This window comes from Suncus etruscus, chromosome 6, assembly GCF_024139225.1.
Source record: "Suncus etruscus isolate mSunEtr1 chromosome 6, mSunEtr1.pri.cur, whole genome shotgun sequence".
NCBI lineage: Eukaryota > Metazoa > Chordata > Mammalia > Eulipotyphla > Soricidae > Suncus > Suncus etruscus.
In genome coordinates, this window is record NC_064853.1 from 75,656,777 (window position 1) to 75,683,214 (window position 26,438).

The 26,438-nt window shown below is 37.3% G+C and overlaps 1 protein-coding gene and 1 pseudogene across 1 annotated transcript in view; both read right to left on the reverse strand.

The window, feature by feature from the left end:
• MACROD2 (mono-ADP ribosylhydrolase 2) overlaps nucleotides 1-26,438 on the reverse strand; it is a 2,173,194-nt gene that overhangs the window by 523,342 nt on the left and 1,623,414 nt on the right. The window lies entirely within an intron of this gene.
• Nucleotides 4,302-5,143, reverse strand: LOC126010892 (lipid droplet-associated hydrolase-like; annotated as a pseudogene).

Consider the following 26,438-nt stretch of genomic DNA (forward strand, 5'->3'; position numbering starts at 1 on the left):
AGAGAAAATCAATACCCAAACCCCATGCCCTGGATACATCACTGAGCCTTTGGTACAAACAGGTATCTTCTTTCTTCTCCATGATCTAACATTATGAATAAGAAACCATAATGTTTCTGAAGTTAGAAAATTGACACCCAAGTCTAATTAGCAGGGATGCTAATAGAGTTCATTCAAGTTTATCAAACTGTCCCAATATTTTTAATTTTCTTAAATAACAAAAACACTGACTCTGAAATCTGGTGTGGCATTAAGTTGTCAAGTGTCCATGGTCTCCTTTCTTCACTCCTAGATGAGATGAAGGAAATAAACCTTTGGCAGCTGCTGACTGAGAACAGAAGGCAGAGAGAGGGCCCTGGGTCACCACAGATATTAAGGTGTAAGAGCCATGGGGCCTGGGTCTGCAGATTCCTTCTTGGCCTCAAATGATGTAAAGAAATGTGGGCATTGGTCGTGGCCCCAAAGTTGCTCTTTCCTGTGGCTCTAGAAATCCCCAGTGACATCAGATCTCTGGCAAGGACCATGCATGGGGCTCTCGGACATACCGGCATACATGCTCCTTAAAAATGGATTGTACCACTCCTTATCAATTCAGATATTTTATTTACTATAAGAATAATTTACTGGGCCCGGAGAGATAGCACAGCGGCGTTTGCCTTGCAAGCAGCCGATCCAGGACCAAAGGTGGTTGGTTCGAATCCCGGTGTCCCATATGGTCCCCCGTGCCTGCCAGGAGCTATTTCTGAGCAGACAGCCAGGAGTAACCCCTGAGCACCGCTGGGTGTGGCCCAAAAACCAAAAAAAAAAAAAAAAAGAATAATTTACTATGAGAATAATTGTTATATTCAATCTTTATCAAGAAGATACTTTTTGTCAGGCAGTGTAGAAACTGCTTTAGCTTTATCACCATAGTTCTTTCAAAACATTCTTCATAGGGGCTGGAGAGAGCTCACTGGTAGGGCATTTGCCTTGCAAGAAGCCAATCCAGGATGAATGGTAGTTCAAATCCTGGCATCCTATATGGTCCCCTCTGAACCTGCCAGGAGCAAATTTTGAGCACAGAGCCGATAGTAATCCCTGAGCACTGCCAGGTGTGACCCTCTCCTGGGCCCCAAAAAAACCAAAACATTCCTCATTGTTCTGAAGCCTGACATTAAACATTTCTTATAAATGAGGACACTGAGGCAAAATCAGATGAAAAGTTTAAAAATCACACACGGGCTAAAGAGATAGTATAGTAAATAGGGTGCCTGCCTTGCATGTGGCCAACCTGAGTTCAATCCCCAGCATTGTATATGAATCTGCACCCACCAGGAGCAATTCTTAAGCACAGAGCCAAGGAGTAACCCTGAGCACTAGCAGCTGTACTCCCAAACAAACAAAGAAAAAAAAAAAAAAAACACAAAGCCACACAGATCACAAGGTCTCCAGTGTCCACATGCCTTAATTTACCCCATCCTTTTGTATTCAGCCTTCTATTCCTCATGAAACTTCAAGCTCTTCTCTTAGAGAAGCACTGAGCAAGTAGATTTGCAGTTTACCAGAAAGACTATAACCTGAGGAGAGTCAGAACTTCTCAGTGTCTGCTTCTACTCAACCACGCAGAAAATTGGCCAGGCAAGGTTACAAGGGCAGAGAAAACATTTATAAAAAATTTATCTCAGGGGCCAGAGCGATAGTGCAGCAGTAGTGTGTGCCTTGCACGCAGTTGACCCAGGTCTGGCTGGGATTCAATCCCCAGCATTCCACCTGGTCCCCCAAAGCCATGAGCAATTTTTGAGTGCATAGCCAGGGGCAACCCCTTAGTGCCACCAAGTGCAACCTCAAAACCAAAATAAAATAAAAGGGAGAAAAAATGTATTTTATACTTAGAATGCTGAACTGAAAGTAAGGCCTAGTCGTTTTGCTTGATCATTTTATTTTTATATTTTTAAACTCTTGAAGTAACAAGATATAAATACAAGCCCAAAGACTTTTGAAGTATGGAATAATAAAAATGCTGAAAAAAAAGCTGGGGAAAGAATTCTGAATTCTGAACAGTCTGACTGGGCTGAAGCTATGGCACTTTTGTGCTTCTTGTGGTCTCTCCACAGAGATGCCAACAGAGACCCTTGTGCTGGGCTTCAGTCTCCTATTTCCTCTCTGGACATAGGGACTCTGGTGCTTATCTGTTCTCTGTTGGCTACAGAAGTGCCAGAGTACAAAATCTCAGCAGCCAGCCCTCACCATGGGTGACAACACCATATTAGAGCTGGCTCTTTCTTCAGGGGCTTGGGGTTTGAAGCAGAAAAGTGCCTGAGTGTCCTGAAGGAAGGAACATGTCTCCTAGAGACAGCCATCCTCTCAAGTCACTGGCATCATGGCCTGTAGTAGCTAAGTGAATGCAGGAAAGCAAAAATACACAGGCTATTTCAGGGAGAGAGCCTGCTGGCTGGGTCTCTGGCACTCAGAAAACACGAGTTCACAGATTGGCTCACAAGTTTCAGGGGTTTTGTTTGTTTGTTTGTTTTTGTTTGGGGGGTTGATTTTTTGGTATTATTTTTATGTTTTCCTTCCTTTTTCCCTTTCTTTTCCTAAACTAATTTTATAGTCTCTAGAAGTTCTCCTCCCATTTTTTGCTTGTTTGAATTTTTGCCCCTCCTTTCTTCGTTTTCTTTTTTCTTTTTTTTCTTACCTTCAAACAGAACCACATAACTTGAACCATCTTGGTCTGCCTCACAAATTGAGGGGGAAATAATGAAGGGCACCAAGACCAAACAGTCGTATGAACATTGAGTAGAAATAAAAAATGATCAGACTTAAACACCAAATCCAAAGCCAACTACAACAGAATCGATACTCAATCTACAACAAGCTAGACACAGAAGGGACCACTTAATCTAGGGGGGGGGAGGGGCAAAGGAGGGGCATGCTGGGAACAGGGGTGGATGGAGGACAACATTGTTGGTGGGAATGCCCCTGATTCAATGTCACTATGTACCTAAAATACTATTGTGAAAGATTTGTAATACACTTGGGACAAAATAAAAATCATTAATAAAAGTTTTCTTTCTCTTGTAAGCAGTTTATTAATTGATTGACTTGATTAGTTGGTTTTTGAGCCACACCCAGCGATGCTCAGGGGTTCTCCTGGCTCTGTGCTCAGAAATCGCTCCTGGCAAGCTCAGGGGACCATATGGGATGCCTGGAATCGAACCCTGTCCGTCCCAGGCCACATGCAGGGCAAATGCCTTACCACTGTGCTATCTCTCCGGCCCCATAAAATAATTTCTTTCTAATCAAGATAATACAGAGATAGAGAAGTCATTTATAGTGCTTATTCAATGATTTAAAGAGGCTCCTTTTAACATGAGTCACGGCAAGATTTTCAGAAGAACCACAATGTGGCTAAGAATTCTGTCCTCAATTCCTAGTGCATGCATGCGCGCGCGCGCGCGCACACACACACACACACACACACACACACACACACACACGGCAAGTGAGTGTAGCAGGCACAGACTTGAGCTAGGCAGCCACTGTCTTTCCATCTAGGCTCTGGAAGCAGGAGAGGGAGCATAGGGAGATGAGATAGATGAGATCAAAAATCCACACACCTTGCAGAAGCTTCTAGAGCGTGATGTAAATAGCGCCTCTCCTGTGGTTGGCTCAGGTCTGGCCTGTGCTTACCAGTGGCCAGACCAAATGATGACTCGATGGTCCGTGACACACTGTGTGCCATGGGGAGTGACCGGTGGTATTGTGAGTTGTCTTGCTGATCAGTCTGATGCTGATGATCTCAGCCAAGGCCTGTATGATGTCAACCTGGGTTGGTCTTCAGCTCTGCCTCTCAGGCTGCTCTGGGTCACTCACTGCCTGGATCCCTTGCTCTGCTTCCTGTGGCTGCAACGTGAGTGTATCTTCTACGTGATCTCATAAGCCTCATTGACCTTACATACAATTAACATTCGCTGGTCTTTTACATTTCCTAGAAGATGTTTCATAACTTTCTCTATTTTTCCTAAGACAATTTCCTGCCGCCAGTGTCCCGTTTTCTTCCTGCCCTCCCCCTGCTTGCCTCTACTGTAGATTTCTCTTTTCTCCTCTCCTCTCCTCTCCTCTCCTCTCCTTTCTTCCTTCCTTTCTTTCTTTATCTTTCTTTCTTTCTTTCTTTCTTTCTTTCTTTCTTTCTTTCTTTCTTTCTTTCTTTCTTTCTTTCTTTCTTTCTTTCTTTCTTTCTTTCTTTCTTTCTTTCTTTCTTTCTTTCTTTCTTTCTTTCTTTCTTTCTTTCTCTCTTTCTCTCTTTCTCTTTCTCTCTTTCATTATGTCTTCATAAAAGCTATTGGACACCAATGACCTATAGTTTTATAGTAAAATGTAAGTTTAGATAAATGTTCTTTTATGATTTTGTTGTCTCTTTTTACCATCTCCAACTTCTCCTGGCCCCCAAGATAACTACATTGGCAAGGCAGAATGGTTCAAGTAAATATAGATTGGAATGTTCATTCTCCACATTCAATAACTAAAAAGGTAAATTTTAATTATTAAGGACTTGATTATTGTAGGACAAGGTTTCAGTAACATGTAGCTAGTACCGTAGTGAGCATAAGGAAGCCAACATATAAGTGGAGTGGCAATCCTTCCATGGGGAAATTCAGACATGTGCTCAATTGTTGGAAAGAGCAGAAAGGCTTAAAAGTATTGGGAGTTCAGGAGCAAGCTTCAAAATCTGAAGGGTCATATAACAACCTATTGAATGGCCAATGAACACTAGTTTCATATCTTTTGGCATGTGAACTCTCAGGAAAGCCAGTTTATGTTCTACTTGACCACTGAGTTCGTCGATGTCCTTGACTTCTTGAGCATTTGACTGATCTGAAATTGTAAGAATCTTGTCTTTGGGGACCATGACATGCCCAGAATGACTGATAGTCCAAATTGGAAACTGTTTGTTGAAGAGTACAAGGCCCTGATGAATGGTATATAACAGGAACTAAAACCTGGTTTACCAGTAATAATGAAAATAAGCAGATTAAGCTGGTTGCCATTTTGATCATTTATGAGGTCAATCCAGGGTCCACATTTTTATAACGTGGATTTTAACTCCACAACATAAAATGAATTCCTCATGCAGAGGAATTTCTTCCTTGTTTTCTGAGTTCATTTCTATCGGCTTAGAAAGCTTCAAGCTCTCAGTTACATTCCAGGAAAAGTGGTCATCTCTTATTTTACAAGATAATTTACTTCGTCTCTGCCACTCTTAATAGTATTATATCTGATTACCCATTATCACCGACTTTACTTTGCAATATATATTCATATTTTTAAGAATACTCCAAAGTTGCAAACTTGTCTGTACTTGATAGACTGTATCAATAGCCTCCTTCAGTCTTTATTTCATCATTTCTTCATTTCATGAATGTTTTAGTCTTCTCTGCATTTTAATGTTTCTTTTTTAAGGAGCACTTTTTTTTCCATTCTTTTCTTCCTGCCTTCCTTTTTTCTTCCTCTTTCTCTTGCTTTCTCTTTTTCTTTATCTCTTTCATTTCTTTTCTTTCCTTCCTTCCTTCATTCCTTCCTTTCCTTCTTTTCCTTCTTTCTTTCCTTCCTTTCCTTCCCTTTCTCCCCTTCCTTCCCTTTCTCCCCTTCCTCCCCTTCCTTCCCTTCCTTCCCTTCCTCCCCTTCCTTCCTCCCCTTCCTTCTTTTCCTCCCTCCCTCCCTCCCTTCCTCCCTCCTTCCTTCCTTCCTTCCTTCCTTCCTTCCTTCCTTCCTTCCTTCCTTCCTTCCTTCCTTCCTTCCTTCCTTCCTTCCTTCCTTCCTTCCTTTCTCTTTTTCTATTTCTGTCTCTTTCTTCTAACGTATAAACTTTCCTTCATATTCTGATTCAAAATATTAGCTTTTATTTTTTTAATGTTTATTAGTGGATTTTTTTTTTGACTTTTGGGTCACACCCGGCAGTGCTCAGGGGTTACTTTCTGAAAATAAGAACACAGTAATTCCAGCATATTTGTGAGGGGCAAATCAGAAATCGATCCTGGAAGGCTTGGGGGACCATATGGGATGCCGGGATTCGAACCACTGTCAGTCAGCATGCAAGGCAAATGCCCTACCTCCATGCTATTTCTCCGGCCAGAAACATTTTTTAATTAACCTTTGAAGAGGGGCTGGGCTACCACACTCAATCTTGTTCAGTGGCCATTCCTGGTGCTCCAGTGACCTGAGAAGTGTGTGAAAGACTATATGTGGTTAGGGTATTCAATTGAGTGAGCTGCAGGCAAGAAAAACACCTTGATCTTTATACTGTCAACATAGTCAGTGAACTTGTAATATGTAATATGTAATATGGAGAAATGAATTTGTATCCTGAGATTTAGCTCACACTGCTGATAGCATTTGATAGATTTGAATAGAAAGGAAAATATGAGAAAAAAAAAACTACAGACTTCCGGATTTTTAAGGAGAATAAAATATTAAAAATTTTAAATGTTTCAATATTTGTAAGATACTGGACTCTTCAGATTCTACAGGATCATCTTTTTTATTTTTATTTTTTTAGGATCATCTTTTTTGTTTGTATTTGTGTTTTATTGGCCACACCAGGTGGCACTTGGGTTACTCCTGACTCTATGCTCAGAAATCATTCCTGGCAGGCTCAGGGAGACCATGTGGGAGACCAAGTTTTAAACATTGATTTGTCTGCATGCAAAGTAAATGCCCTATCTGCCATGCTATGGTCCAGCCCCTCTACAGGGTTATCTTTTGCATATATATAATAATTTGTTGAAAATAACTTAACTGTTAGTACTCAATGAGTAAAATAAAAACACAGTGATTCCAGCATATTTGTGAGGGGCAAACATTTTCTCTGAAGAATTAAGGTAGAATAGATTTCATATTTAGGACTAGTTAGCCTCTACACAATAATTAAAGTTCACTATTGTTTTTCACTATCTTGGTGAAATCAGTTGTGAACAATACATAAAGCATGTGTACACTCATCTTCCAGTAACAATTATATGTAAATATTCCCTATCTGACCTGTGAGTAGTAACTTGCCAATACCAATCTATAGCATCTTTTTTTGTTTTTTTTGCTTTTGGTCTTGGGGCCACACCCAGTAACACTCAGGGTTTACTCCTGGCTATGCCCTCAGAAATCGCTCCTGGCTTGAGGGACCATATGGAATGCCAGGGGATCGAACCACAATCTGTTCTAGGTTAGCATGTGCAAGGCAAATGCCCTTTGTAGAAACTTAATATAGATATGGAAGTAGTGTAGATTTTATAGAAATATATAGATATATAATTTCATTTTTCACATACAATAATGTTTAAGAAGATTGGTGATGATAATTTTTATAATATCTTTATTTAAGCACCATCTCATGATGGTGATGGTAATTTTAAATCTAAGGTGGGATTCATTTCTTTATTCTTTGTCATATACCATGTTTGCATATGAATCTATAGACTTACCTGTATCAAGTAGCAATATAGACAAGTGAGAAAAAATAATTTACTACGTTGAATTAGACAAGTTTCCTTAGATTGTGACTTCACTGTTTGGTAATTTGACAATAACAAATGATTATTTGTGTCAATGCATGTAGCATGGACTAGTTCATATAAGTCACCTATACCTCTGAAAATAAAATAATTAATTGATCTTACTTCCTCACTCACTCATTTCTTACTTTACAAACCTTTCCTCAGTCATTGCGTCTATTCTCACTCACAAATGGTTGTATCTCAGCAAATGCATCTAAAGGAAGTTTTCATTCAGCAAATATTTGTCAAATACCCAGTTATCACTGATGATACAAAAGTTATTAACTTCAGTAGAGATACTAGATATACTTGGTGGTTCATTTTGCTATAATTATATGTATTTATGCTAGAGGATCTGGATATCTGTATTTAGTTTAAATAAATCATCTTGGTTTGGGATGCAATGCTCAGGACTTACTTCTGATGTTATGATAAGAGACCACTTTTGGCAGAACTCTGGAGAGCAATGGAGAGCCAGGGATTTAACCAGGCACAGCCAGGTGCAAGGATTTACCCACTGTACTATTTCTCTGGCCCCTTGATAATTCTCTTCTTACATAATATCCTCTTTATTCATTGGCTCTTCCTTTGATTATAGACTTAAACCTTATCTGTTGAAACTTGAGAACAAAATAAAAATGGTAATGTAGAAGTAACAAATTGCAATACTATCTAATTAGAGAGAAATAACAATAACAACAACAAAAACATAGATGGCTCTTTCATTGCTCACTCACAAATAAATGATAATATCTCCCATCATTTGGAAGATGACTTTGGCCCCCTCAAAAATTTTGACATTATCCCGTTTTAATTTGTTTCATTTAGTGAAAGCAATTAGACAATATTCAACAAACTCAAAATAGCAAAGACCATACATAAATTTTTAGATGAAACAGTCCCTATATTCAAACATATACTTGTATGATCTTCATCCCCTTGACCACTTTCCCACTTCACCCTAACTAATAACTACCAACACCATACTACTAAAGGCTCTCCCATGCTGCCAAAGGCCCTGAAGTGTGTAGCAGAACACACTGCTGTTCTGAGAGTACACCTCAAACTAATAACTAGAAAACCATGTATATATCTCTCTCAAGGTCTGCATCCCATTGGGAGAATGACTGTGGTTTCATGTATCAGAGTTGTATGTCACTTGACAAGGTACTTTTCTTAATAACTGCTTACCCTTCCCCACACCATGTCCTCAATTTTCTTTATTCACACAGTCAAGAAAATTACTTGTACCGGAATTTTTATATTGTGTTCTTTGGGGAACAACAAACAATGCCAAAGTCATCAATTCCCTTTTTTGTAGAAACCCAAGTACATTGACTGCACGTTTATATTTACTTCTTAAACCTAAGCACCAGTTTCAGTCTGGTCTTGAACATCTATCTTAAAGTGGCATGAGGATCTCAAGGGAATCATCTACCAAACATAATTAAGCTTACAGTAGCCATACAGATTTAGAGAGAAATACTCCCATCCATAATCTGAATGGCTTGTAATAATATATGAATGCCCTTGGTAAAATTTTTTTCACATTGTCCTTTCTGCTTCAGTAATGGGAACTTTTTCCTAGCTCATTTGATAGCAGAAGCATCTTTTCTGGTGCTATATATATATAATATAATATATATATATATATATATATATATATATAATGCAGAGCAAAAAAATTATTTTTTAGGGAGAATATTAAAAAATATTGGGATTTCAAACATGACCAAACATGTATTTTTTATACTTTATTTGATGGAAAACATCTATATCCATTTAATAATTGTTGGTAGCACTATTATATATTTGGGGGAATTAATTGCGTACTATTTTTTTCTGATTTTTGGGCCACAACCGGCAGCATTCAGGGGTTACTTCTGGCTCTATGCGCAGAAATTGCTCCTGGCAGGCTCAGGAGACCATGTGGGATGCCGGGACTCGAACCACAATCGTTCTGTATGCAAGGCAAATGCCTTACTTCCATGCTATCTCTCTGGCCTCTTTTATTCTTTTTCTTTTCCTGTAATTGTATACTATTGTATAAATTTTCTGTGACAACCCCTCAAATGCTTAAAGAAACATTTAACAGTTTAATACTTGTGGATATAAAAATATAAGTAGTTTTATTAATAAACATGGCCTAGTATAGGCATTCCTTAAAGCCATTCAGGCTAATATATGCCAATCATATCTAATAGTACCATGGCAAGTTTGACTTTTATTAATCATACTATATTGAATCCACAATCTGATTCTAATACTATTCCAAAACAGTGCAGAAAAATTATTTTAAATATAAAAGACATAAAAAACAAGCATGACTTAATGAGAGGAAAGAGTAACACGTTAAATTTTCTATGCAAAAATAGAATAAAATATATTGAAAGTTTAACAAAATATATACGTTGGTTTCTAAAAGAGAATCAATGTATTTATATAACTACATATACATATGCTATATTTGTAACCAAAATTGGTTTTTTCTGGGTAAGACAAGCATGTCAAATGGTCCAGTCAGATAGCACTTAGAATGACTCATCTATGGGGCCAGAGCCATAGTACAAGAGGTAGGGTGTTTGCCTTGCACACACAAACCTAGGATGGATCGCGGTTTGATCCCCTAATGTCCCATATGATCACCCTAACCAGGAGCAATTTCTGAGCACATAGCCAGGAGTAACCCCTGAGTGTTACCGGGTATGGACCAAAAACCAAAAAAACAAAACAAAACAAAAAAACTCAGCTACCTTTTCTTTAAAGTGCCTTCCCTAAAAGTCAAACTAAGAATGATTAAGTACTAAAGAGAAATTTCTATAACATTAAAATTCAATTTTGAAACCCAAAATTTCTATAATTGGCTTCTTCATGGCACAATTTTAGACATTATTTAAATGTTTTTTAAAAAAAGAACTTCACCATTTTTTTTAAATTTATGGTCTCTATTTGTCCAAGAATCCAAGAAAGATTTGTTTTGTGATTTCATATGTGTAGGTTTATAGGGGACCAGAGCGGTGGTGCAGCAGTAGGGCATTTACTTTGCATGCGGCTGACTTAGAACAGACCACGGTTAGATCCCCCGGCATCCCATATGCTCCCCCAAGCTAGGAACAATTTCTGAGCACATAGCCAAAAGTAATCCTGAGTTTCACTGGGTGTGACCATAAACAACAACAGCAACAAAATAGGTACATGAATCAAACATTTATTGATAGTAACTTTCTTTTTTTTTTCCATGTTCTATGGTTCTGTTTTTTTTTTCCTCTGCTTTTTTTTTAATTTATTTAAACACCTTGATTGCATACATGTGTTTGGGTTTCAGTCATGTAAAGAACACCACCCATCACCAGTACAACATTCCCATCACCAATGTCCCAAGTCTCCCTCCTCCCCACCCGACCCCTGCCTGTACTCTAGACAGGCTCTCCATTTTCCTCATACATTCTCGTTATTAGGACAGTTCAAAATGTAGATATTTCTCTAACTAAACTCATCACTCTTTGTGGTGAGCTTCCTGAGGTGAGCTGGAACTTCCAGCTCTTTTCTCTTTTGTGTCTGAAAATTATTATTACAAGGGTGTCTTTCATTTTTCTTAAAACCCATAGATGAGTGAGACCATTCTGCGTTTTTCTCTCTCTCTCTGACTTATTTCACTGAGCATAATAGAGTCCGTGTACATACATCTATAGGAAAATTTCATGACTTCATCTCTCCTGACAGCTGCATAATATTCCATTGTGTATATGTACCACAGTTTCTTTAGCCATTCGTCTGTTGAAGGGCATCTGGGTTGTTTTCAGAGTCTTGCTATGGTAAATAGTGCTGCAATGAATATAGGTGTAAGGAAGGGGGTTTTGTATTGTATTTTTGTGTTCCTAGGGTATATTCCTAGGAGTGGTATAGCTGGATCGTCTGGGAGCTCGATTTCCAGTTTTTGGAGGAATCTCCATATCGCTTTCCATAAAGGTTGAACTAGATGGCATTCCCACCAGCAGTGGATAAGAGTTCCTTTCTCTCCACATCCCCGCCAACACTGCTTGTTCTCATTCTTTGTGATGTGTGGCAATCTCTGGGGTGTGTGGTGGTACCTCATCGTTGTTTTGATTTGCATCTCCCTGATGATTAGTGATGTGGAGCATTTTTTCATGTGTCTTTTGGCCATGTGTATTTCTTCTTTGTCAAAGTGTCTGTTCATTTCTTCTCCCCATTTTTTGATGGGGTTAGATGTTTTCTTCTTGTAAAGTTCTTGTATATTTTGGAGATTAGCCCCTTATCTGATGGGTATTGGGTGAATAGTTTCTCCCACTCAGTGGGTGGCTCTTGTATCCTGGGCACTATTTCCTTTGAGGTGCAGAAGCTTCTCAGCTTAATATATTCCCATCTGTTAATCTCTGATAGTAACTTTCATGAAAATAATTTAATAAAAATTTTTAAGATATTTTATGATCTCCACATTCAGTTCTGTGATTCTATGTGGGATTATGAACCACAGTTTAAAAAGATAGGCCATAAAATTTAACTCAAATTTTCTCAATTTGTTCTGATTTTACAAAGTCATAAATCTGTCAAACTTTTATTTAAAATCACTTGTCAACTATCAAAACTTTGGAGAGCAAATGAATAGATACTTCCCCATTGAAGACATAAAGAGAATTAAAAGCATAGGAAAAAGCATTCAGCATCACTTCTTATTATAAAAAAATTCAAATACAAAAAATAATGTAACATCTTGTATACCAGTCAGATTAGTATATATTAAAAAAGCTGGAAGAAAAACAGTGTTATTCGGATGTGGTAAAATAGAAACTCTTATTCTCCATTGATTCAGAATATAGTCTGGTTCAGTCTTTATGGAAAACAATATGGAAACTTCCTTAAAAATTAAACATAGATATTTCTCTTTTATAACTTTTTTTATAATATCTTTATTTAAGCACCATAATTACAAACATTTTTGTAGTTGGGTTTCAGTTATAAAAAAAGAACACCCCTCCTTAACCAGTGCAACCTTCCCACCACCAATCTATGATCTAATTTTACTATACTACCATTACTCTACTGGTAGATATTATTATGGAAAATAAAAGATATCATTGCACTTTTTATCTTTTTACTCAAATGACCTAAAAATTCATCAACATTATCCAATGTGTTCTTTGATGGTTATAAACTTTGACGCTATATAAACTTATATATAAACTTATAAGCTTTCTTTCTTAACTCAGCAAACATTATCCAGACTACAAATTCGAGCAGCCAAGAGCCTCAACTTTGTTCCTCTCTTCAACAGTTTCTGTCACTGTCACTTGTTAGTAACCCTTTCTTAAACGTTAGGCTTTAATTTAGACCATCATCATTTCCTGTCTAAAATGCCCTATGAGCTTCCTATCAGATTTCTTATCTCTGCTTCAAAATTCTGAACTACAAATTTGGTCATGCCAATTCCCACCTCCACTTCACATTATTTATGCTCTCTGGAAGAATTGGGAGTTCTTACTTAGCCTTCTTACACACCAAAGAAAAAGATGTATCCTGATCTAGTCCTTGACTGTGTCTCTTAGATAATGTTTTGCTTACTTTCTTCCCTGTGCACATGGACAAGAAGTACTACTTATTTTTCATATTTTCATCTTTGTTTAGTAGAGGAATTATCCATTCCAGAAAGATTACCACTGAATTCCCCTTTCACACAGTGCCATGAGAATAGATGGTGAATAAATTTTTGTCTGAGAAAAGACAAAATATCACTATTTCCTACATTTGGGAGCCCAAGTATTTTCTGGTGCTTGGTACATAGTCTACATAATACCTATTTAAAAATTATTAAAACCCATTAAAAGATAAATAAGGTGTTGTAACAACAATACAGTGAGTAGGCAGCTTGCCTTGGGTGCAGCCAGTTCTGTTAGATCTTCAGTATCTTATATGGCCCCCTAAGCACTGTTAGAAGTGATTCCTGAATGTAGACCCAGGAGTAACTACTGAGCATTGAGAAAATAAATGAACAAGAAGTGATTTTCTTGCCACAGTTATGTAGCACTTGTATACCTTATATTTTATAGTCATAAAATTGTCTTCATAAATATATTCATAGAAATAATTCAACTGAATTTTTATTTTGATTTTGTGTATTAAGAATGCCCTTGGGCCGGAGAGATAGCATGGAGGTAAGGCGTTTGCCTTTCATGCAGAAGGTCATCGGTTCGAATCCCGGCGTCCCATATGGTCCCCCGTGCCTGCCAGGAGCAATTTCTGAGCATGGAGCCAGGAATAAACCCTGAGCACTGCCGGGTGTGACCCAAAAACCACAAAAAAAAAAAGAATGCCCCTGACTCAATGTCACTATGTACCTAAAATATTACTGTGAATGATTTGTAATCCACTTTGAACAAAATAAAAATTAATAAAAAAAAAAGAATTCTCGTTTTTCCAAATCACCATTGTTGAATCAATCCTGAGGTCAATATTGTGAGGAAACCTAGTTCATAAACCTTACTTGAGGTTTATGGACTAAGAAATTTTGATGAATTACTACACATAATCCCTAAGCATCTGAGTATAACTAAAACTTCTCTCTCTAAGTTCGAAATGCTATTTATTTTTTCTGTCCTTCTGCCTTTTGTAATCATTTTTGTTCTGTCCCTGATCTGTCAAACAATGTTTGAATTATGAGTCTCTCACAGCTACATCAGTCCAATAGAACCTCAACATCTGCTATTAGAATAGAATAGCTACAATGAATGCTAGTAGGAAAAAAAAACGACAAGAAAAAGAATCCTAATGTCTGATAACCTAAAAAAGAATGGTCAGTAAGAAGTAACCTGCAAAACAGAACAAACTCTTGAGAAATAGTGAATGTGGAACATTAGCCTCAAAGCAGAAAAATCCCTGGAGAAGTCTCCATTCAAGCACATCCTCAGAGCTGGATTCTAACAATTTGCATTGGAGCTCTCCAGTGCCCAGTCTGAACAGAAGGCAAAAACATTAGCAACTGAAGGGAGTATATTGAGGAAATTGAAGCCCATATGGACGTACCACTCAAGTAGCCACGTGGAACTTTAGCAGCTCCTTAAAACAGAACCACTGCAAATGCCTGGGGGCAAATAATTCCAGGACCTTTAGCCACCTAGCATAAATAGCTACTTTGACATGTAAAATTTTGCTAGAGATGGAAGAGCTGCAAATCTGCTAACTTAAGTGTTATTAAAGATGGTGGTATAGACAACAGAAGAAACCCAATCAGGGATAGAGTTAAAGTTAGAATCAGGTGATTTTGTTTTATTTAGGGTCACACCCTATAATACTCAGGACTCATTCAGGGCTCTGTATTCAGGGATCACTCTTGGGGAATCACAAGTTGGTGTCAATATCAAACCTTGGTTGACCACATGCAGGGCAAGCACCCTGGTGGCTGTACTAACTCTACAGTTTCTTAAGTGAGGTAGTGTTTACCTGCACAGACAAACAGTACAATATCCTGGAGAAGCCGTCAAAGCAAGGTCACTTAAGGTGATAAACAGGGTCACAAGATAATAGGCAAAACTATGAATTTACATCAGCCCTAATGTGAAAAGATCTTCTTTGATCCCTATTTTGTTATAGAGACTAATAATAATATTGCAGTGATGAGCTGTGTAGCCTGATGAAACAACTTTGTAGTTGAAAGCAGATTTTTCCTTTAACCCATAGTCTGCCTAGAACTTGCAACCTACAGTATATCTCTTTAGTAACTGCATTCTTTGTAATCATTTCTGGTTTCAGTGCTACTTGGGAGAGTTTCATTAATATTTGAATATTTTTATAAGTATATATAGAAATTTAAAATTTCCCACTTATTAGGAACACCAATTTTGAGATCTAACAACCAGTCATCACAAGCTGATCCTTATTGATCTCTTCTTTGATAACTCCATTTGTCGTTTTGTTCTAGCAAGTTATACAAAGTAAAAATTTTCTGTACTTGCTAAAGAGGCAGGCTTAGAATGGGTAGGAAGAAACTGGGGACATTGAGAATGGAAGGCAACCCTGATGTTGGGATTGGTGTTGCAAGATTAGGCTTGACCCAACTCTATTATGAACCACTTTGTAAATCACTGTTATATTTTTTAATATTGTAAATTCCCATTTTAGAGTTTCCACTGGCTTGTCTCTGAGATGTCTTTGCCATTGCTTTTGAGCCCAGTTTATAATTCCCTATAGGATTTTTATAAACATGCATCATCTGGAGGTGGGGAAGAGGGACAGGGTGTCTGCTTAAGTCCTTGAGGGCTTCATAGGGCAAAGGGGAAATATTAGTCATTTACTCAGCTTGATGTAAGCCCTGTATAACTGAGGAGAAAAAAGAGATGGGGCGGGGGGGGGGGGGGAGAGACAGGGTACTGAGCTGTGGATGCTTCTTGGCTATTCTCTTCTGACTATACCTTCATTTTTCTGATCTCTCTTGTATTGTCTCATTGAATGCTGATTGTCGCAAATATCTATGGATGCAACTTTGAAATTTCCATTTAAACCATAATACTTCTCCACGTACGATGGCCTTCGTATGTAAAGCATAAAGACTTTCCCTGAATTTCCTGCATCCCATTTAGATTTTGTTATCACCCAGATATTTTTTGGGAAATTAGGAATTTCTCTCTTACTATCTTTGGATATTTGGATATTGTTTTTTCCCCCTTTAGTTAACCACTACAATATTTCTAAATATTTTTTAAAAATCTTAGATCAGTGTGTGCTGGAAGTTTCTTATTTCTCTTCAAAAAATTATAAAATTATTTGAACTTAAAATTCATTCTTAGATTCCTTCTAAATTTGGATCTTCATTTAAATATTTCAATGATAAAATTGTTTTTTCTTGCTTTGTTTGGGAACAATACTCAACATTTATCAGGGCTTATTACTGGCTTTGTGCTTAGGGATCTTTCCTCGCAGGTTTCATGGGACTATATATGGTACCTGAGAGCAAACTCAGGTAGGCTGTATTGAAGGCATGAACTTCACCTGCTGTACTATCTCTCTGGCCTAATGACACAGACATTTTGAAAAAACATGACACAAAGATGGATAAGAGGAGGATCAGTAAAAGACAAGAGGAAATTCTATAGGGACAGAGCTCATCACTGTCATACACCATAGAGGGAAGGATTAAGATCTCAGTGAAGCTAAATGAACAAGTTACCTACACAATATAAAGAATATACTTAAAATAGAAAGGTGTGTTGACAACATTTTTGTTAATTTTAATTGATTAATATTTATTTGGGGTCATATACATTGGTATTCAAGGCTTAATCCTGGCTGTACGTTCAAATATCAATATTGGCAGTGTTTGTGGAACTATAGAGTTTGGGTTCCAACTGGGGTGACCCTTCTACAAGGCAAATGTCTTATCTCTTTTATTACTTCTCTACCCTATAGTTTTATGTTCAATAAAAATAATATAAAATATTTACCTTTTTTTTTGTATTGAGGCCTGTATATCAGTTCGATGCCCTCCCAAATAAAAACAATGAAACTGTGTCAAATAATTTTAAACATTAACTAGAAAGGATTCATAGAACTAGAAACAAAATAAAAAGTTAAGATCTAATCTAACTTGTGGCACTATATAAAGAGCCCAGAGGGCATCAGACAAAAAAGTAAAAAGCAAACCTATATATTAGAGTTCTTGATGAAAAAGACATATATAAATTCTCTTCAAGTTTTCAATTATTTGAACTAGTCTAACAATCTGATCAAATTTATTTTTTGTAGTTGCATGGCAGGGTAATTACTTATTCATTTTGTCTATGAACAATTCTTTTCTTGGTATTGTATAAGATACATTTAGTGAGAGTGAGGGATCCCAATTTCAGTAAAAATGCAATAATATGTGGTGTTGCCAATGCAAATAGCTCACCTGTGTTGACAAGTAGGGGAACAGATTCCTTGAACACATGGTCCAGCACACACATTACAGCTGATGCCATTCTGGGAATCTGGCATCCTTCCCTTTGCTCCAATTAGAAAATAAATTGCAATTTTAGAGCTTTTCAAGTGTATAAGAAAATAAGACATACAGTGAACTGCAGGAGTAACTGGGGGGAGTTTATCTAGAAGAAAGCTATCAGAGAAATGAATTATTTAAACAATGAACAAATAATGAAAGATAAGAACATATTTTTTAAATCTCTCATTTTTAAAATGCCTTAAATTATTTTCTAATATGCTAACATGCTAATTGCTTATTAATTCATTTCATTTAATTTTTTTTCTTATGGGGGGTTGAGCCACACTGGGCAGTGCTCAGGGCTCACATCTGGTTCTGAGTTCAGAAATTGCTCCTAAAAGGCTCAGAGGAACATATAGGAAGCCAGGGATCGAACCTGGGTTGTCCTGTGTCAGTTGCGTGTAAGGCAAAAACATCCTACCATTGTGCTTTTGCTCCGGTGCTCAGTTTTCATAGACCTGATTATACAAAGAATTAAGTGACTTTTGCAAGTTTTCTTAGTCTAAGCTGAACTTAAGTCTCTGACTTGCTTGTGAGAAAGAATATATATATATATATATATGTGTGTGTGTGTGTGTGTGTGTGTGTGTGTGTGTGTGTGTGTGTGTGTGTGTGTGTGTGTGTGATAATTAGGATGGCTATTGCTCATTGCCATAATAATTGTTTCTTGCTACAATTCAGGATGAGGTTTAGAATAAAGCGTTGACCCCGCCCATCACTGAAACACCTTTGGGCCAAAGGAGCTGTCAGGAAGAGTAAGTAGCTCCGGAAGTCCTGACTGCAAAGATCAGAAAGGCAGGCTTGAGACCCCATTTGGACAGTCATTCTCTCTGCATTCACATTCATAATCTGATCAAATTAAGTGGTCAAACATGCCTTTTTTCTTCTGTATTCTCTTTCCAACAGAACTGCAAAGAGGCAATTTTCACTGTTGAAAAAAAACCACGAAGTGGATGAAATAAAAAAAGGTTTACTTATTTATTAAGTTTTGGGAGTGTGTGTGCCTCACATGGCAGTGCTGATACTGGCTCTGTGGTCAGTAAATACTTTAAACTGCGTTCTAAAGATCATATGAGATGTTGGGAATCAAACCTGAGTCACTATATGAAGCTTTACCTTATTATCTATACTTCTAGCCCTGAATCAAAGCCTTTCAACTCAGAAAGACCTAGAATTAAGTTTAAACTTAGTTTGCAGCACATGATAACTTTACTTAAAAATAGCTTCCATAGTAATGGCTAAAAATGATAGTAACTTAAAGATCTAGGCATGGTAGCTGATACAAAGAAAAAAGTAGTTATTTAAATTAGAAGGACATTAGGGTATGTAGAAAGTAAACTTATAGGTTCCATTATAAACATTTACTATTACAGCTCTCACTTTGGGCAGGAACCATTTAATGAAGGAGGGGCAATGCAAAATGTAAGCTAAATATAATAAAAACCAGTGCATCCAAATTTACTTGACCCAATGTGCCTCCTTTTTAGAAAAAGAAAAAATAATTGGTATGCTGCTGAAAATATACTTTATAGAAACAAACAAAAATTATCCTTCTCCTGGGGCTGAATAGAAATAGTACAGTGGTTAAGGTCTTGCATACAACCAACCTAGGTTTAATCTCTGATACTCCATATCCTCTCCCAAACCCTACCAGAAATGATCCCTAAGCACAGAGCCATGAATAATCTCTAGCATGGACAGGTGTTGTCTAAAACAAAACAAAACAAAACAAAAAGTTTCCCTCTACAACTGACTGACCCAGACTTTCCAACACTTCCTTCTGCCTCCAATGGAGCACCGACTTAGGAAACATTAATATATACAAACCCAAACACTGTTATACTGGCTTGCCAGTCATAGACCTAAATCAGGAGAGGACACACTCATAATAAATAGAGCTGTTAATAATTTTTAGTTATATTGAAAATTTTTGAGCTGTTTCAATGTTTTAAAGTCATTAATTTTTGATTGCCTATCAGCTCAGAGAGTTCAAAGGGGTCAGTGTATTGTCATTTTATATAGCCAACTGGCCAGAGAACTGACACACTAAAAAAGAAGATGTAGCTTAATTTCTGTCAAATATTCATTTCAGAATATGAAATTCAACTTTTATTCATATTTTGATAAAATATTCATTGATAGCAGAGACACAGCTAGATATGTCTCTCATTCTTTGTCACATGGTGGGAGGATAATTTCTTCATGCACTTAACTTATTAAGTAACAATTTCTCTCTACCATTGTTACCTAGTTTGGAATTTGAAAGCCTATTTTACCTAGATATGACTAACAGAACATATTGTCACTTCATTTGGTTCCAGTCTGAGAATTTCTTGAGCAGCTTGTCAGTGTGTCCTATTTTATTAGAAAATGATGAGAAATAGGATTGGACACTCATATCTCAAAAACTAGCTGTCCTATTTTTTCTAATAGCCAAAACCATGGGATGTTTAAATATTTTTACTTTTCCATTTTTTACATCCTTTTGTCTAGAAGCACACTGTACTGATTATTTTCAAATGTTTGTAAGAAAACACACACACATACACAAAACTATTCTTGTTATTCATTTTCTTCTATAGTATTAGAAATTTCAGTGGCTTTAAGTCTCCTGTTATTACTGAGCAGCTAAATCATCCAAAGCAAAGCATTTCTTCTATAAAACAACCAAATCTGCAGTTTCAATTCTTTTTTACATGTCCTAAGAATATGCAATTTCTTATTTAAATATAATTTTTAAAGAGGTTCATTGCAGTAGAGGTTTATTGTATAGTTTGGGGCTTTCTCGATTGCCTGTATTTTAGGCCTTCTTGAGAACAGACATTATAGTGTTTACTGTGTGGAATTAGCTAAAATTGAGGCTGTAGTGTAGCAGGAGGGGCTTCTATCTCTCTAAAGAGTCTACAAAATAGAGGCGGTCAACTATATTATGGTGTTTTCTTAATTAGGCCAGAAAATTCTAGAAAACAAAGATAACTTTCCTATTTGGGCAGTAGCCAGAAAAGCAAGCATCCTAAGTTTTTTGGCTATCTTTTGCTAGAGCTCTGTCGGCTAGATTTCAGAATTTTGTGTAAGATGGACTCAATGTGATTAGAATCAAAGTGATAGGTTTTCTGCACTAAAGTAACAAATAGACCCACATAATGTGCTCCTGTCTAAATGTTAAACATATCTTATCCTCCTCCCAATTAAGGAAATCTACTTAGGTAGCCAGTCCCCATAAATATGGGTCATTGTAGAAATTACTGCAAGTCATGTATTGTGAAGAGTGAGAGAGCTTGGTCATGTGTTGCAGAGGAAAACATGAGCAAGGGAAATTGTATGTATGTATGTATGTATGTATGTATGTATGTATGTATGTGGGGAAGGTTGAGGGTACAGCCACATCTTAGTTGCTTTAGGGTATTCCTGACCCTGAAGAAATAGGGACAAATAGGAATAAGGACAAATAACAAACACCTTTTGTCATAAGGTGTGGGTTTACAAGGGTCTGAATCTCTCCATCTTGAGGGAATATTTTTTTGAAGTTATGATTTGTGCGGGACTGTCTTGCTCTTCAGAGATACACAAAAGCTGTCTGCTGAGGCAAATGTCTAATGCCTGCAGTGGGTGGAGCTCTAAAGAATTGCTTAGGCCTCATAAATATTGTTTTGCAACTGTTTAAACTGCCAGATTTAGCACTCTGCCTGCAATAGATGCAGAAATGAAATGGTTTAGAAGCAATTACAGAGTGATATTTCAACAAGAACAAATGAATACAGCACAACTTTTGCATGTAAATGCCTGAGAGGGGGGTTCACAGCATGAAGGAACAATCAAAGTCAGATGGAATTAATGACAAATGTAGAAGGATGCTGGCTGGCATGTTAATTTTCTCGAGCCTAAACCAGCACATGTTCTGCCAAGATATTGTGTGGTCCTTCCTACAGATTGACTCTGGGTAAAAGAACAGAGAAGGCACTCAGTGGGCACTAGGTAAGTGCTTAGGATACCTTTTAATAATTATACCTATATAAGGACTATAACATGAGATTACAGAGAAGAGAAAGTGCACTGAAGGGGAATTCCTTGACAATTAAATATGAGGTCAAGCAAGAATCTAGCCTTGGCTGCCACTGACTAGTTATAGTACCTCATTTGTAAAATAAAACATTGGTATTTCCCTTAGGGTTAGGAAGAGTAAAGGAGATGGACTTCAACAACACAATGTGTGGCAAAAAAATTCTGTTGTTCTTGGAATTGCAAATTGATATGTGGTCTTTTTGGCGCAAATTAAGGGCCGTTATTAGTGGGCTGGAGAATTCTGCAGTATTGTATTCCTATTGCTCATTGAAGATTGATTATAAATTTTTGTCTACACAGTAAAGAGAAAAAAATAACTTTCAATTAATTACATTTCTTTCAAATTGCAGAATATTCTGCTTGTTCTCTCTTTTATTTACTTATTTTATTTTTGGACCACACCCAGTGACATTCAGGGGTTACTCCTGGCTGTGGGCTCAGAAAATGCTCCTGGCTAGGGGGACCATGTAAGATGCTTGGATCTAACCAAGGTCCGTCCTAGATCTGCCTTGTGCAAGGCAAATGCCTTACCTCTGCACCATCACTCAGGCCCCTGCTTGTCCTCTCTTTCCTGTGTGAGACCACATAAGCAATATTTTTTGCTTGTCAAAAGGTATCTAACCCTGATTCAAAGACAGAGACCATTATAATACAACTTAGGATCTATTTATGATCATGTTTTGTCTTTGTAAAAAAACAAGAGAAACTTTTTTAAGAGCTGAAAAAAGTTTGTCTATCCAAAAGATGCCTGTAGAGGTTTGGAGGTGCACATGAACTCTATGTTTATGTGGAACCTTGGAATGTGACTGTAAAAAGAAAAATCTTTACAGAGGAAATTAATAATCTCAAGACTTAAGAATTATCATAAACTAGTGGCTGGTAAGAAAGGAAAATAAGGGGCTGGTGAGGTGGCGCTAGAGGTAAGGTGTCTGCCTTGCAAGCGCTAGCCAAGGAAGGACTGCGGTTCGATCCTATGGTGTCCCATATGGTCCCCCCAAGCCAGGGGCAATTTCTGAGCACTTAGCCAGGAGTAACCCCTGAGCATCAACGGGTGTTGCCAATAAAAAAAAAAACAAGAAAGGGAAAATAAACAGAGAGAAAACTTTGCAAAGTTCAAGACAGAGAATAAAGTTACCCAGAACTTGGAGTTCCGGAATTGAAATCGGTCATTAGATGCAAAGAGACATGGAACAGGTTCTTCAATGGAGCTCCTAGAAATCAATTTTGCTGGTATTTTGATTTTAAACCCTAACCTGTGAAAGAATACATTTATTTTAAGTCTTCCCACTTGTAATATTTTTATAACATCCATTGTACACCAAGGCAGTGTTCAGTTAGAAGAAGGAATGATTAGCAAAAATGACATATAAGAATTGTCCCTTAGGATCAGTCTGATGACTAAATACAGAGGCTGTGAGAAGAATACATTTTATCCTAAGTAAACTCTTAATAAAACTGTTCAGAAAGGAATATTTGTCCTGTATTTCAGATACTCTCAGGAGTGCAAGAAAGGAGGACAGAGAAGAAATATTCCTCATGTCTATATTCCATGAAATCCATTATCTGGAGAATTTTTAGAAGATTTCACAAATTATGTTGCTATATAAAGAAGTAATAGAATTATAAGTTTTTCTGAGACTTTCCTGATGTGGACTAAGTATTTGCGATTAATCTAACTCTCCTGAGAGGCTTGGAAAGAGCCTGAGAACTCATTCTATTCATATACATGGGATGATACTTAAGTGGCTTAGACTACAAAAGTCTAGACCTTGGTCAGTCTGTAAAAATAATTTAAAAAAATAAAAAAATTTATGAAAATCAAGGATTTTACAAAACAATGAAAAAATTAGCAAGAGTTGCAAGCCTTTATGGTTCTCACAGCTCCTTCCATTCTGATATGAATAATCCTAGGGCATCACTGAGGGGTTCTCTGAGAATTTATGGGTACCATTTGGATACTGAATTATCTGTATTCCAAATTAACTCAGAGAAGCATATGGATGGTTATATTGTTCTGCCTGTGGGCATCTTGGACTGATGATGTGTGTTCCAGCTTAATCAAATATATCTTCAATATTGCTGCGAGCTAATGGAGAGGAATCATACACATTTTTGAAAATTGGCAAGACAAATAGGAAATTGATTCTCAGTTCTGGCACAAGAGATATATACCTTACACTTTTCTAAAAAATGGCATTTCTGAAAATAAAGGCATTATTATCAAACTTCCCATGGCCTCTCTTTCTCTCTGTTGGGCCACCCCATTTCCTCTCTTTTTCTTCCCACTTTTAAAGACACACCAGCAGCCTGGAGGGAATGTAATTAATGAGATCCATATCTGAACAGCTGGAGGCTGGTGGTCTGCAGGAGCCAGAAACAAAATAGGAATTATCAAGGGAAGGAGTTCAGATCATTTGTTAATCTCTCTTTCTGTTTCTGGAGGAACACAGTGGGTAAAAGAACTGCAGGGTACAGTTGGGCAACTATCCCACAAAAACTGGGTATCAGGAGATCAGGAGAAACAAATATGAGAAACAAACAAAAACCAATATTAATAGAAAAGTAGGGGGATTGAAACAAGAAGTTTAGGAATTGACCTCAGGAAAATGTCCTTGTAAATGAAAGGAACCATGCAACTAAATATTACAGGAATAAACAGCAATTTGAGATAGAGAATATAACCAGTATATAAAAATGATCTAAATAGGGAATGAAAAAGAACACATTGTTGTAAACCATAACATCTTTAACACTGCACAATTCCCTTTAATAAATAGCACTGCTCCTATAAAATGAATAATAACTATTATACCCTGTTATTTAGCATGTCAAGATCAATGATTTCCTTCCATCCTTGATCATTTTCCACCTTTGACCATGTCTTTTTTGCATAGTCATTTAAAAAGCTGGGAAGCTTAGCATGCTTTTAGAGTTGAAATGGTACAAATTAGCAAATTAGAAAGGAGTTAATATGCTATGTATGCTAAACACCGTTAATGGACCAAAGACATCAAAGGCCATTGGGAACTGGTTCAATGAAAGGCATGAACAATTCAAGAGAAAGCATCAAATGACTAATAAATAACTTTAGTCTCAGTTAGATGTTCACTATAATGTATTTTTGTAGTAAAAAAATTCACAGCACCCATGTCTTGATAGTTTATAATTGCCATGTCCACCCCCAACCCCAGAAGCAACCAAATATAGTCTGAAACTTGAGTGTCACCTTTTTATAAACACCATAATTGTGGGTAGTTCATAATATAGCTATTTTTACACAAATTTAGTTTTTCACAATTGAGAAACAGTCAAACAATGTGCAATAACCTTCATGAGTGAGCATTTCCCACCATCAATGTTCCCAGTTTCCCTCTCATCCTCCCCATGGCCATACTCCTTCCTGTCTCTGGGGCATACATTTTCCTTCTTTTTTTTTTTTGTTTTTTTTTTGGGGGGGTCACACCCGGCATTGCTCAGAGGTTACTCCTGGCTGTCTGCTCAGAAAAAGCCCCTGGCAGGCACGGGGGACCATATGGGACACCGGGATTCGAACCAACCACCTTTGGTCCTGGATCGGCTGCTTGCAAGGCAAACGCCGCTGTGCTATCTCTCCAGGCCCTTCCTTCTCTCTTTCTCCCTCTTTCTCTCCCTTTTTTTTTTCTTTTTAGACACTAATGTGTAGTGCACATTTCCTTCAACCAATGACCCCAGTTACCCTCCCACTCACCCTTCATATCTGACTTTGGGACAGGCATTTTATTTCTTTCTCTTTCTCTCTTTTCCTTTTTGACACTGTGATTTGCACTATTTTTAATGAAGAGGTTCCATTCACATCACTCTAACCCCTTTCAGCACCAGGTTCTTGTACAGAGTGTTCAGTTTCAACTATTATTGTCATAGTAGATCCTTCTCTACTCTAAAAGCACTCATCTCTCTTTGTGGCAAACTTCCTAGTAGGGAGTGGTCTTTGTAATCATCATTTCTGTTGTCTCTGGATATCACCTCCACCCGGACTTTTATTTTTCTTATATCCCACAGATGAGTGAGATTATTCTTTGTTTATTCCTCTCCCATTTCATTCAGGATAATAATCTCCATATCATTCATATATAGGAAAATTTCATGACTTCATCTCTCATGCTGGCTACATAGTATTCCATTGTGTAGATGTACCACAGTTTCTTTAGCCACTCTTCTATTTTTGGGGCATCTAGATTGCTTCCAGATTCTGGCAATTGTAAGTAGTGTTGCACAGAACCTTGGAGTACAGCATGCATTTTCTGTGTTGTGTTATATCCTAGGATATATCCCTAGAAGTAGTATTGCTGGATAATATGGGAGCTCAAGTTCCAGATTTTTGAGGACTAGCCATGTAGATTTCTAGAAAGGTTAGATTAGTAAGTATTCCCACCAGCAGTGTATGAGAATTCCTTTCTCCCGGCATTCACTCCACCACTGCTTGTTATTGTTCTTTGTGCTGTGGCACCTTGATTCGGGAAAGTCATCCCAAAGCCATTTTTATTTTCTGAAACCTGATACATATTTAAACCTTATTTAGCTCACTCTTGTTTCCATAACTATATAATCTAAAAATCTGTGTATAAATATTACTATCTTTAGAGCATGCTCAATCAATCAGATACTCTGAGTATATATTTTTAGTAAACAACCTGATTTAAAAATATTACTCTTTTTAGATTATGACTTTTCTCTGATTATTTGAAGTATGCTATTCACTAATAAATCTTTTTTTGTATGTGTTTGTTTTTGTTTTTCCAGCTACATCTGGTGACGCTGAGGGGTTACTCCTGGCTAGGCACTCAGAAATCACTCCTGGCTTGGGGGTCATATGGGACACTGGG